Here is a 15,532-nt window from a genome sequence, read left to right on the forward strand (position 1 = left end):
CAAATAAAGCAAACCAATAAGAAATCAATATTTTTCTTTCACCAGCCAATCGGAAAGCTTAAATTTGGCGAATGAGTCAGACCCCCGCAAAGATAAGGCAAGCCAATGAAGAACCAGTATTAGCCCTCCACCAGCCAATCGGAAACGCTTAAATTGCGCAGATGAGTCAGACCCCCGCAAAGATGAGTCAAACTCATTCTAAGCCAATCAAATGCCTAGAATCAGAAGTCGATGAGGCAAAATTCAAGCGGGTATCCGCTATTGTGACTCATTTGCCGAGGGCTCAAAAGTCAGTGACCAGCAACTGCATGAAGCTTAATAATTTCAACTGGACTGTTAATTTATCGAATGACTATTTCCGCTGACTGAAGTTTAAATATTTCGACCTGGACTTGTGTATTTTTTGACTTAGTCGCGTGACTCATCTGACAACCCCTAGATCCGCCCCTGCACGCACAATCAAATGACCAATCGACAATTCCTCGGTGTAATGGGTCCCATTGATGACCAACCAATAGACACTTCCTATGACCATTAGATCCAATGGACAATCGAATGGCCGATGGACATTTCCTATGTCCAATGGATCGAGTGGACAATCAAATTACCAATTAATGGACTATAATTTTGTCCATTTGACATCGTGCATCGGTTCTGGACATTAATCTCATTCATGCAAGGGACGTTTTTGGTATGCCTCATCCTCTAGGAACGTATGTGTTGTTAAAGTTTGATTCTATCAGCAATGTGACAGAATATTTTAAGAATTTTTACAGACTTGGAGTAATCTTTGAACTTAAAGGCATTAAAGTTGTAAGTGGGTGGAATGACCAGTTACAAAATATAAATTCAAATGAAACTGTCATAGACTCAAGCACAAATTTGCGTTGCTCCTCTTCAACATCGGCATATAACTTATCTCATCAAAGTAATATGCTTTATACACTGGAGTGCTCAGTTTATATTTATGCTATTTGTTTTTCTACAGTTATGAATTGTAGTTATTGGAAGTAACAAACACAAAGTAATATTATTGAGCATGCCATACAAATGTATAATAAACAAGCAAATAATGATAAAAATCAACTACCACTAAATCACTTTCCAGCATTTTCAGAAATATGTGGTTGAAAGATTGATATAGTTTATACCTCTAAGCATGAGGGAACACTGTGTCTTACCTCTTTGTCCAGTAGAGTAGCTTTGGGAACAATAATTTTGGCTAACGCTATGCAAGCTACAGGATTTTTAATATGGTTTTTGGACTGTTGTTTAGCATGTGTTAGCCATGATCAAATACGTTGTAAAAGACATATTACAAAATTTTTTATACTATCGTCTGATGAAACCCGTGAACTAAAATTACTACAACTATTTTCTGACACTTATCCTCTTGTTATTAGATTTTGTGATATACTTATTTTAAGTTATCCCAACATGCAGGAAGTAAAATATACAATCCAGTTTTTGTCATGTCAAAGCACACTAACAAAGTCAGCAAAACAAAAAGTACTACGAAAACATAAACAAACTGACAAAGAAAAGTAGTGCATGAAAATAAGAGAAAAAGATATAAGTCTGTGGATCCTATAAGAAAGGACTCTATTTCGAAAAAGGATGCTCTTAAATACAGTGAAATGGATCCTGTAAAAAAGAGGAGACTTAGCTAATGAAGAAAGTACTTTGAAATACAAGGAAATGGACTTTGTTAACACGAACATTCTAAATGCAAAGAATTTAGATAAATACGATAATAAACAGCCTTCTGAAAAAAAAGAACAGCTACAAAAGCAAGAACATAATTTGGATTATTTCATATACAAGTTTCGTGATAAAATAAGAGAAGGACCTTATTATATATGCACTGTTTGCAACCGATTGTTGTATAGAAAAATGGTTAAATTGCTAGATAAGAATAGCCGCAGCTCATCTCTACCAAAGTCTGTGTTCACAAACATAACATCATTTGACAAGAAGGAATATATCTGTTCAACCTGTCATTCAAAGATAGCAAAAGGTAAAATTCCTTGTCAAGCAGTTTACAATGATATGGCTGTTGATGAAATTCCAGTCGAACTTGCACTTCTTGAGAAATTAGAACAGATTCTTATTGCTCAAAGAATTGTATTTGAGAAAATAATTGTAATGCCTAAAGGACAACAAAAAAAGGTGCCTGGAGCAATATGTAATGTACCAGTTAATTGTGATGAAACATGTAATGTTTTACCACAACCTCCAGAAAGGTCTGGTATTATAATGTTAAAACTCAAACGTAAGCTTCAGTTTAAAGGTCATGTATATTTCCAAGCAGTTCGTCCTGAATTGATTGAAAATGCCTTGAACTGGCTAAAACAAAATAATCCATTATATTGCAATATATAAATTGTGATGAATAATATTGATATGAATCTTAAAAACTTAGACCACAATGAAACATCTGATACAAATTCAACAACCGAATCAAGTTCTAACACATTGCTGTCAAATAGAAATGACAATCTGGAAGAAAATGATGATCCATTAAATGAGTATCGGCAGGCCACAAATGAAACATGTTTGCAATCAGTGATTCCAGACTATCCGGTAACGGTCGAAACTTGTGGAAGACATGCATTGAGAAATGAAATATACAATATAGCACCTGGAGAAAATAGACATCCAGTATCAATTATGACTGATACGAAATGTGAAGAGCTCGCATTTCCAGTATTATTCCCCAAAGGACGTTTTGGTTATAAAATGGAAGATAGAAAAGTTAACCTAACACCTGTTAAATATTTTAATGCCAGACTTCTACATTATAGCGGACGATTTGCTACAAATTCTGAATACTTGTTCTTTGCACAATTTGTAATTGAACAGAAAAAAATTTCTGATAGCATTAATGTAGCTTTGAAAAAGATCCAAAGCCAACCCCTAACTGTTTCACAAATAAAGTCTGATGTAAATAAATTAAAAAGTTTAGTTTGTCAAGACCAAGCCTATTTATTCTTAAGGCAAATACCTGGCTCGCCACCATACTGGCAAAAATTCATGTATGAGGTCATAGCGATGGTAAAACAACTTGGCATTCCAACATGGTTCATGACATTATCTTGTGCTGATCTTAGATGGCCTGAGTTGTTTCAAATAGTAGCTAGAACACAAGGTAAAAATTTAACTGAGGAGCAAGTAGCTGCCCTATCTTATGTTGAAAGGTGTCAAATGCTTAATGCTAATCCTGTTGTTGTTGCAAAGCATTTTCAACACAGAGTGGAGACATTTTTTACTGAGGTACTTCTCATTGATATTAGTCCTATAGGGAAAATAACTTATCATGCTCTTCGTATTGAATTTCAAATGAGAGGGTCTCCTCACTTACATGCATTAATATGGACATCTGACTGCCCTAAACTTACATCTGAGACCAAAGATGCTTATGTACAATATGTTGATAAATATGTACAAGCAAGCCTTCCTGATGAAAATAATGAACCAGAGTTGCATGAGTTGGTCATGCAAAACGTATCAGAAACACAACCACTCCAAAACCTGCAGAAAGTACAAAAATATCAGCTGTCGTTTCAATTTTGGGCAATGTTTTACCAAACGAACTATTGTGGCTGAACCTCTTGATGAGAACCTAGATGAAGAAAGTAAGAACAGTTTGTTGAATAGACGAAAGGAAATACTGTGTTCAGTTAAACAGAAAATTGATGAACTATTGAATCCATCAAAAGAAAATGATGACGCCACTTTGACAGAAACAGATATTTTAAATTCAGTTGGTATAAGTGAACATGAATATTACTGGGCTTTATCAATTTCACCTGATTCTGACTTTGAGTTACATCTTAAAAGACCAGTACACAGTTGTTTTATTAACAATTATTTTGTCGCTGGTGTTAAGGGGTTTTCAGCAAATGTTGATTTACAACCAGTTTTTAATCACTACAAATGTATAACATATGTTTGCTCCTACTTTACAAAGGATGAACAGAATGGAGAGGCTATAGTTAACGCAGCGAAAGAAGCTAAGTCGTCCAATTTGAGTGTCAGAGATGGATTGAAGAAAGTCGGTGCTGCTTTTCTCTCCAAAAGAGAAGTAAGCTCCCAAGAATGTGTCTATAGATGTATGCCAGAATTGTGGTTAAGGAAAATATTTCCAGGAACAGTATTTGTCAGCACAGATTTACCCGACAAAAGAGTGCGTGTAACCAAGACTCAAAATGAGCTTGATCAGCTTGATGATGGCAGCATTGATATATATATACAGTTGGAGGCAAAAGTTTGAGTCCAGTGACTGTATTTCATTGTTTTAGCAGCATACATTAATTTTCTACAGAAAACCTTCCCGATAAGTGAACAGAAAAAAGTAAATAAGTAAACTGAAAAATAGATGCTGCACAACAACTATGAGATGTTATGATATTCATTTAACGTATGTTAATGTGCAAACATGCATTACATGTGAATGCTTTGTATCCCTCTTTTTTGCTTTTGGAACGGCCTTTATTCTTGCTGGCATAGATTTCATAGGTTTTTTAATGTCGCACGCTCAATACCTTGCCACTGAGCATTCGGTGACCACTTGCCTCAAGTCATCGTGGCTGCTGGGTCTCTGCTTCGCCCTTTTCCGGTTGAAACGGTCCTAGAAATGTTCCATAAGTTTTAGATCTGGAATTTGAGGTGGAAAGCCAGGAGAACGAGATCACCAGAACGAGTTTGCTTCTAAAAGATTTCTGGCACATAGAAGATGTGCATGTGCTTAGGGTGATTATCATGTAGTTAGACGCGCGATTATCTTTGTACCAGATGAAATTCCATGTCCTTGAAGAATCGGATGATATTATTCCTTAATTAGGATTCTATTATATCTTTCTTTTGCCAAACCCAGCATGACCGAAGCAGCTAAAAGTTTGCTTGAGTAGGATTTAGTTTCTTCGAACCTCTCCAAGGTTAGTTGCATACCACCCTTTGAAATTCTCACTTTTTCTGCGATCTTACGAGGAAAGAATCCTTCAATACTAAATGCAACTATTTGTCCTTGTGCACCATCACTTTGCCCTTTTTCCCGCCCATCTTGGGCAGTGTAAAGGAATGAGAACTTTATTTTGTTATAATTTAGATCATTAGGACCAAAACAGTGTGCAATTAATATGGTTTACAGTATTGAAACACTAGCACGCATATCTTTACTCCAATACGCTGCCAGGATTTAATACTGGAATTCTACAACGACTGGACTCAAACTTTTGCCCCCTACTGTATACACCAAATTATTTAGGTACCTCTCATCAAATATGGTATAACAACTGCCTAAAATAGATGGCCTGAAGTATGAAGAGTTCTTATGGTTGCTATCTCAGGCAGTTGTTATACAACATTTGGTACGTGTGAAGTTAAGTTGATAAAAAGCCAATGCCAATGTGTTGTATTTCACAAGTTTGCAATGAATTCATGAACTTTGGAATTGACTTAGGAATACCTGGAAAAAGTTATGTGAAATTGACTGTATATCAAGATGTAATTAATAGTCACTTTTCAAGTAGACTTTATTGTCTGATTTGATTCAACTACTATTGATTTCTTTTTCACTATTTTTAACAGTGCATGACTGTAATACCCTAGTGTGTTGCAACTGTTAAAGTCTAATCTTTTAAAATTGTTCTAGCACTCAGAATCAGAAGGGTGTATCCCGTGTATGTATCTTGTTTCATTTATATCTAAATCTATATTAGCTAGTTTCCTATTTTCTACAGGACTATAATTCCTCATCCTCTGAATCATTCTCGCATTCAGCAACAGTATAGTGCATTGATAGATTACGCTTGTGACGATTAATCCACTCTTAATTTGAACTTATTTGCGTCAAAGGCATGGTTTGGATCAGGTGATATCCCCGGAAATGTCTCAAATGTTCTTCCATTCTCATTTTTGAAAGGCCGTAAACTTCTTAGGTCATTACCAATCAGTTTTTCATCATTAATTGAAGACTTATGCGAGTGGGAGGATGATCTAAAAGGCATCTGTACCTGTTCTTCAAAAGCTGCTACAATCTTTGATATGCCACCTGCTGCCTGACTCGCTCTTGTTATTGCCTTTTCTGTTTTGTTCGCACCCATTGATCTAACCAACTTCTTCATTTCTGCATTTTGGTTCTCCTGAAACAAGTCAATCTCAATGTTCTTACCAGCTCCTCCTTTCCAGTTCACTGTTGCAGCCCACTTGCACTGATGCTTCAGACAGCAACACTTCACACTGCAGTATGTTTATCAACATTTCGATTGCAAATTCATTGAATCCGGGTGTGGCAAAGAAATGGACCAATAACTGTTTCCTCAATGTTGCAATATATTCACCATTTCCATTAGATACAGCATCCTTGAAGTCTGCTAACACCATGAAGCACTTTACCAATGAAACAGAGTAGCTCCAAACACCATCTAAAACATCTGTATCTTTTGGGTGGAATATAAACTCATCCAGAAACTTGTCCAGAACTTCATTGATGTAGGTTTTCTGGTAATCTTCTTTGAAGACATAAACACTATGAGGACTGTTTGCTGTTGGTTTGTGCTTTGTATCATCCATTTGGAAAAATTCCAAAAGGGCTTCAATAACAAAGCACTTACCAACACTGAAGAACAGCTGCTCACAGTCCTCATAGTGTTTCACATCAACAGTAACATTCCTCCGATTCAGTTTTTCTCGGAAAAATCTCAGCGTGCCTCTCTCCCTTCCTGAGTTTTTATACAGTTTTTTGAAAACCGTCTAAACAAAGATAATATATGACATATGGCAAAATCCTGATAGTGACCTAATATACCAGTAACAAGACATTGGATGTAGGGAACAAGTAAAGTGAGTCATGGAACAATTAGCATAGGGTTAATTATACAATTCACAACAATCATTTTGAGGCATAATAATGTGTCTTTTTACACCCACAATTTACACCACTGTAAATCAGCAATTGGATAATACTGCAAGTGATATATACAAGTGTTCCCATCTTTTGCACAACAATAACAAGATTGAAATACTTTTGGTTTAATATCATTGATTACTAATTGTAACTTTGTTCCCAAACTCCTCATATTACAGCTTTTGTTGTGCAAATTACTGGTCAGTTTTTCGCGTTTCCAATTTTTCTACTATATCTACACATACCTTTAAAAAACTTCGCTTTGTATGCCAATCTACGATGCAAAATGGATACAGATGATCCAGTCTCTGCTTGGCCGTATGACAACCAGACCTTAAATCCTTGGCTCCAGCAAATCGCACGCGAGAAAGTTGATCACCAAAGCATGGTATTTTCACACCACGCAATGGATCAGCATCAGAGGCAGTAGGTGGGACATGGGATGTAGGTTGGTCTGGTCTTGACCTGCTTCCGATTGTAGGAGGGTCATCACTTGAAGATTCAGGTTCTGATACACAAATTCCAGCAGCTGAGTAGATATCATGAATCCACTTTTCTAGTTGGTCTAGGACATTTACGCAGTCTGAGTACTTCTTTTCATCTTTTAATAAAATTGGCATTGTCAGAACATCAGACTTTGTTGACATCTCCTGTTTATACATACATTCAGTGCTCTTCGGTATGAAATGTTCAAACATTGAAAAAGCAGGGAAGTATTAAAACAAAATTTTGGCAACAAGTATTCTATACCGGCTTCGAATTGCCTCCAACTCTGGTGGATTGATATCCACCAACTGATGGACATTGCAATCCTTCAGGCTTTGCTGAGGTCCAGAGTCGGGTAATCCTCTGTCTGAAACAAGGTTGAATACAATGCTTGTTGCCACTGCATGTACACTCTTGTTTTGGACATCCTGTCTCATGTCATGTGCCTTTTCCTCCCAATCAAAGTTGTCCAGGACGTAGACAAATTTGTGGCCAGACTGTACCAATTTTGCTGCATGGGTAAGAAATTGTGTGCCAATGCCATCCAGTATTTGATACTTCATTTTTGGTTCGAGGCATATACCGTATTTATGCAGATGAGCAATGAGCTAAAATTGTTATCTGTATATGTGTGAGTATTTAGCCTGCTAGCAGCTTGGAATTCTGTCAAGGGGGGGGGGGGGTTCCCCACTTGATAGGGACAATAACACAATACCATGCTGATTATGGTAACATTACGTATGTGAGAAAAAGAAATTGAGAAAAGTGTGGAAATATTTTTCTGCACGTGGAAGCACTGTAGTCATAGCAACTTGGAACGGCCGTATATTTTTAAAGAAACCGAAGTTTACCCTCATATTTTTGTGAAAAAATGGCAAAAATACGACAAGATTCTTACCTTTTTCTGGAAGTTAAGTTACTCATCTATAGTCAGTGTTATGGTAAATTATTTTAATTATTAATTACCATGAAATATAACATCAGACGTCTCATACAACTTCCGAAGTTTTATGTTACGCCTCGACTGGTTTTTGCACGGGAATGTTTTGATTTTCTTTCCTTTTGTCATTATGAAAACGGAGTTTATAAATGAAATTATAATGTCGTTTATCACATAACACATTCAGATTTATAGTGTGAAATACATTTGAGAATATTAAAGTTGTGTTTACCACAAAAGAATTACTTTTTAAAGCTGTGGATGAAATATTATCAAGTGTGAAATCTTCCGACTTTATTATACACGGTGAATTCGGTCAAAAATTTGGTCTTGTTATTTGTTAAACCGTGAAAAGTCCTGACCACATTCGAGTTTATTCTAATTTAATTAAAAATACATATATTCTATATTTTATGAAAACATAAAATTTATAAATTTCATCAAAATTTTGCAAAATGACAGTTATTTATTGACGTTTGAAAATACAAATTTTTGTCTCGACCAATCAAGAGCTTAGTGGTTCACTCTGGCGCATGCGCATAACGTAGAAGACCGTCCATGGCGTGAGGTCCATTGCATAATGGCGGACAACTTTGATTTCGCATTTGCGCATCGTGGGTGTAAATATCCGAGCGGAATTAGTACCCTCGCACGGTGCTCCGCACCGGCTCGGGGATTAGGCAGACCGCAGGTAATTTCTTTTCGGGATAAATGGTGCTTTCAACCAAAGTTGACAGAATTTGGTGTGGAAATGGACATCTAGAGACTAACTCATCAAGCACCTTTGACATCCAATCCTCTGCTGAAAGGCCATCAAAGCTTCTTTCCCTCAAAACAGAAGCATCGCTTCTTCTGGCAACTTCAATCAGCTCTTTATGTGCTTCAACCAAGATTTGATTATCCTTAATATTAAAATTGATCAACATGAGGCAGATAAACCCAAATCTGTATGGGTCTTTATTTTGGGCTGGTCAGATGATGATATATTACCACTAAAAACCTAGCTGGCATTACACGCCTTGTATAAAATGAACTGTAGCGTTTTAATAGGCATTGTAATAAAATATTGTCTATGTTTACGATTAAGAAATATGATACTATCTGAAAATAGTGATCATAGTCGACATTTCGACATGCATGAATGAATCATTTAATAATACTGCGCAAAATATTCAGAATGGTAAAAATGTGTTTCAATTCACTATAGTAAAGCAGCAATATGGTACAAAAGTGGTACTTACAAGCAAAGGCCTAACTCCTACATGACTATCTGGTTTCTCGTGTAGAGTTTTTTCGCCAGTGGCAGTAGTGAAGTCTAAGCTGCGTCGACGTGAACTCTCGGTTGAAGAGGTTGAACGGACTTTGGTCGGTGGTTTTTGAATCGACGGAGAAATATCGATACAGCGTTTTTCACGGACGTCTCCCCGTAATACGCGCTGGGTTTCCTCAACGATCTTTTTAAATTTAACGGCGTTGTTTAGCCTTCGTTCACATGGCGCGCATATCAAGTGCGGAAGGCTGTCGTTTTGAGGCAACTTTTCCCCATAAAAACTATCAGCGTCATGCAGAATTGCCCTATTTTGGGCACGATACAAATTTTTGCTGTATTTCGTGTTTGTAACGGAGTTACACAATCTACATCGAGAAATACCACCAGTTGATTTAATTCTTTTCTCGTAGAGTTTTTTCGGCGTGTTAGTACTAGCCATCGACTCGATTTAAATGAGTGTAACTGATGTAACACGATACTCCATATTGAGTGTAACGGTAATACGATACTGCATATGTTCAAAGTCCAGGCGTCATTTAGGTTTTTTGATATATTTGAGTTCATATTTTGGCCGAATATGTATTTCATTCTATTTAACGATCGCAACAAAAAATTCGTGAATGTTTTAAAACTTTCCAACGTGACAACGCTCGCCTCTGCCTCCCATCCCTTAGGCAAAATTAAATTTACCCGCGAATCTGCGGGACACGTGACCAGCCCCGACCAGGGTCTTTACTCCCCCCCACGAGTAAAGACCCTGGGTACGAGGTTGGAAATACGTGTGGTGGAACGAAAAACAAAGCGAATATTAAGATGCGGATAAGCAGCATTACAAAGTCGAGTAATTTGATTGCGAATCTGAAGTGAGTGGGAACCAGTGAAGGGAAGGCAAAAATAGTATTTTAGTACTTATTGAAAAGTTTTATAACCAAATGAAGCAAGAACCAATCAATACCCATTCCGGTTTTTTCCCTGATTCGATCAAAGTTAAGTTAAAAGATATAGCATACTCCGGTTTCCGCAGCTACAATCGACCTAACACCTTCTACACCCAGGAAGAACTGAACATTCTCAAAGACCTTAGGAGCGATAGCAACGTTGTTATTATGAAACCCGACAAAGGTAACGGTGTTGTAATTCTCAACAAAGATGACTATAATATGAAGATGGACGAAATCCTATCGGATACTTCAAAATTTGAACCTCTGAAAGACGACGCAGTTAAACTCACCCTGAAACGTGAGAATCAAGTTAAAGCGTTGCTAAAGAAACTGAAGGCTGGCAACGGCATCAACGAAAGAACTTACAATGAACTGTATCCCACTGGTACACGCATTGGCATACTATACGGACTTCCAAAGATTCATAAATCCTCTATTCCTTTAAGGCCCATTCTGTCATGTATCAATCACTATTCGTACGCAATAGCTAAGTTTTTCATTCCTTTCCTTACTCCAATCTCTATCAGTTCTTTTGTCATAAAGGACTCGTTTTCCTTTGTTCAGGAACTGTTGAGCAGTGACATTGATTCAGACCATGTAGTTATGGCCAGTTTTGATGTCGCATCATTGTTCACTAATATTCCTATGGATGAAACGATTGAGATCATCTCAGATCTCATTTTTTCAAACTGTATGTGTTTTGAAGGCCTTGATCGTTCACAATTCACCAAACTCCTATCTCTTTCTGTTAAAAACTGTCATTTTTCCTTTAATGGCCAGATTTATCAGCAGATTGATGGTGTGGCTATGGGTAGCCCTTTAGGACCACTCTTCGCCAATATTTTCATGTCTTTCCATGAGAAATCATGGCTCTCCAACTGTCCTCCTTCTTTCAGACCTATTCTATATCTACGTTATGTTGATGATTGTTTTCTTCTTTTCAGATCCTTGGACCATGTTCCTACTTTTCTTAATTACCTAAACTGCCAGCACCCTAATATCTCCTTTACATCTGAATTGGAAAGAGACGGAAAGCTGCCTTTCCTAGATATTGAAATAACTCGCTCAAGAGGTAAATTCTCAACCTCTGTTTATCGTAAACCCACTTTTACCGGTCTTTTTACCAACTTCCACAGTTTCATTCCTGTTGAATATAAACGCTCTTTAATCTCCTGTTTACTTCACCGAATCCTCAACCTCTGTTGTAGTTATGAAAATTTTCATATCCAACTTGAGGTTGTTAGGAATTTGTTCAACTTGAATAGTTATCCCGCTCATATGTTTGACGAATTAGTTCGTCGCTTCCTTAACAACACCTTTGAGCCCAAACCACTTATTCACACAGTTTCAAAGAAAATGGTCTATTTTTGCCTTCCCTTCACTGGTTCCCACTCACTTCAGATTCGCAATCAAATTACTCGACTTTGTAATGCTGCTTATCCGCATCTTAATATTCGCTTTGTTTTTCGCTCCACCACACGTATTTCTTCCTTTTTTCCATTTAAGGATAAAGTTCCCAAGTTTCTGAGATCTGGTGTTGTATACCTTTTCAAGTGTCGATGCTGTTCCGCATCGTACGTGGGTCAAACCACACGCCATCTACACACCAGAGTATCGGAACACTTGGGAATTTCCCCTATAACTTGAAAACCGTCATCTAGTCCAGTTTTGTCCAGCATCTTCTCCCACATAACCACTGCAGGGCACTGTGCCGACTTTGATGATTTTAAAATTCTTTCTTCATGTTCTGACAAACATGAACTCATGATTCATGAAAGCCTCCTCATCTCCAAACTCAAATCCTCACTTAACATCCAGGGCAGCTCAATTCCACTTAATCTTCTGTAACGTGTTTTCATAGTTTTTGTATTGTGTTTATGTCCCTTCGTCTGTGCGGTTTTGTCATGGACTATCTTATACCTTCCTATCCGTCATTAATTTACATATGTATATATATGATTATATATACTCAAATCTCATGTAATTTTATATCACTTGTCTGAAGATGTCTTAGGTTAAAGACGAAACGTTACAAATATATTTACTTTTAAACTTTAAATTGTTTTGATGGCTTTCTTAAATGTTATATGTTGGGCTCTCATATTTATAATAAGAATCCGTTTTCCGCCTGGCAAATCTCTAGCTACGATACTAAACTAGAAGAGTCTCGGTCCTTCCTTTTACTGTATAGAAAAAACAACTGTAACATATCACGGTATATAGCAACATTGGAATATATCCTGAACATTTACGAAATTGACATGGTGCTTGGTGACTTCAATATTAATTATTTTAATGACACTAATTCTCAATCACTGATATCATTAATGGAATCTCTAAGCTATACTCAAGTTGTTAACCAGCCTACATTTGTTTCTGCGGGTAGTTTATTGGACCATGTCTATGTTAGACCTACTTCTGTACGAGTAATTAACAATTCCGTAGTTAGCGTTTATTATTCTGACCATGATGCTATTGTCACCTCACTACAGTTTTCAAATAATTTTTAGCAATATTCTGTAAATACTAATTATAGCAGTATTCCAATCATTTTCATTATTCGAATGCCAACCATAGTAAATCGTATTGTATAATACCTAAACTCTACATACTGTATAAGTTCCAATCTTTTCCCAGCAGTGACAGAAATCATATCTAAATATCAAGATGTGAGAAGACATCCCCACAACCCGGGGTGGCATCTGTAGTGCGTTTTTTTCCAGATGACTTGGTGGATGTTCTTAAAAAGTAAAGGTACAGTAACATTTGTCGCTTTCGTATACCTACTGTATACAGTAACTTAGCATGATCGTTATGATCAAAAAACTGATCAATTATACAACGGCTTTTTTTTAGATTGAAATCCAGCCACGAAAGGTCAACTTTTCATGAAAAGTCACTCTACATTGGTAAGCAACTAAATATATACATATCCAATTATATTATTTTATTATATATACAGATATACTGTACAGCATTTCTCAGTTCCCACTTCGCGTCCACTTTCCTGTAACCCTGTGATCTTCGAGGAAAAATGCCTGTTATCTTCGAAATCCCAATATTTTGCTTCGCGGTCTGAAAGCAGCATAATTTGTTATAATGATATATTTCTCCACTTTCTTAAAACAGAAACGCTGTTTATCGGCAATATCTTTTTCATTGATAGCAAATGACGCGACATTAACTTTTCCCTCATTTTTAGACTCGTTTTGTGTCAACCAGGCTTCAGCTAAACCAGTACTTTCACACTCACTGCGTCGTTTCCCCTTTGTACTTTAGTAACTGATCAAAATCGGTGTATCATTATACGTGGACCGGTGGACGACGACAGATCGAGCACCTTATCATTGTAGATAAATTATGTGGAAATTGGTAATAATGTCGTTCTCACAACTATTGCAATCCCGGCTAAAAAAGAACCACTATATACGAAAAGTACATTCGTTACTAGCAATGCAATGGTAATTAACAGAACGTTAAACATCTCCAAAGAATTTACTCTCGAAGTCATTTCTGAGATGATTTTGTCCAACAAACATGCATCGCGGGATTAGAACTGAAGCCTACTTCACACTGTTCCTAAAAGTATGGGATTCTCTTTGTCTGAGGTCACTATTGCCAAAATGCTTTGTCCATCGGAATTCGGAAAATAATACAATAGATCTGCGATTCGTAGGAGCTAGTATGAACCAGGCCTTAACAACAACCACAATGAACATTGTGCATTAACAGCTTCAATGGTGTAACGATCGTCAAATCATGGTTAATCATATGGCAACTGGTTATCATAATCTAATCTGTTAATGGTTACAGCATATCCATGCTGGCAAAGGAGGAAAATTCAATACTATAAAATACAACCGTCGCTATTGTATTTCCTTCAACAAAACAACACTCAGCCGCAGCGCAAAGACTGCATTCAATTGTTGAAGTATACTCCAGTGAACAACGGTCATGATGTTGATAACTTATACTGATAATGTCGCATCGTTTCTTTGCGATATAAAATTATGACATTAGTCACAATAAAATTGCAATTGCCGTAATGTCACCTCTCTTTGTTGTCTCCGTTTTATAGCTCATCTATATAGTATTGGTAGCTAAATTTTACCCTCAAGAAAGAACAATATTCCTCTCAGGCATGCACACACCCCTGCCCGGTCTTCATTTTGACGGACGCGTGTATATGGTACGCCACCTGTGCCGTAGCCGGAGTGTACGCCTGCCCAGGCGTCTTGTTTTCACATAGTTAACTTTAATAGACCGATACATGCTCATACAGCTCTGAATAGTTTGTCATATAATCGGTATAAAATTATATCAGTACTTGTAACATCATGAAACATCTATTCAAATAATGTAGCATGGAACTCACGAGGCAGAAGTAAAGCACCTGAATTCTGAAAATTTTTAGAACTGAAATAAACAGGAAGAGCGATAATTATTAGGAGAGCGAAATTTTACCACACATGCTTGGACGAATTTTCATGTGTCGACGTTTCGTGAAGCACAAAATAGTTTAGGTCTCCAGTAAATTTGAAGAGCATCTAGTTGTATTTAGGGGGATAAACGCCAAATTACTATGGTTTAGGAAATTATACATTAATTTATGTAGGTTTGAAACCCTAACTTTGTTATTGTTATCGTATGTCGTTAATTTCCGTTTTGTTACTTCCTGCGACTACACGCGCAGCTGCACCCAGTTTAATATTTCGTTGTATATCACTGTCAACTAGAGTAAGGTCACTCTATTCTACAATTAGTTATTTACGTTTATGTTCGAACTCTATCGACGGTATTCAACAGCAGTTTGGTGTGTGCGCCAACTAAAGTAAGACTCTTTCTTTGTGTTATTATAGTTTGTAAACATATGTAGCTACGTTAGTTGATTTATTCGTATTTAGTGCATGCCTGCATGTATTAACTTGTCTAGTTTGCATGACTTAGTGCGGTTTAATTCTTGTATTTTTAGTTGGAAGGTTACCCAC

This window comes from Dendronephthya gigantea, unplaced genomic scaffold (genome assembly GCF_004324835.1).
Source record: "Dendronephthya gigantea isolate DGI-Jeju-01 unplaced genomic scaffold, DenGig_1.0 000150F, whole genome shotgun sequence".
Lineage (NCBI taxonomy): Eukaryota > Metazoa > Cnidaria > Anthozoa > Malacalcyonacea > Nephtheidae > Dendronephthya > Dendronephthya gigantea.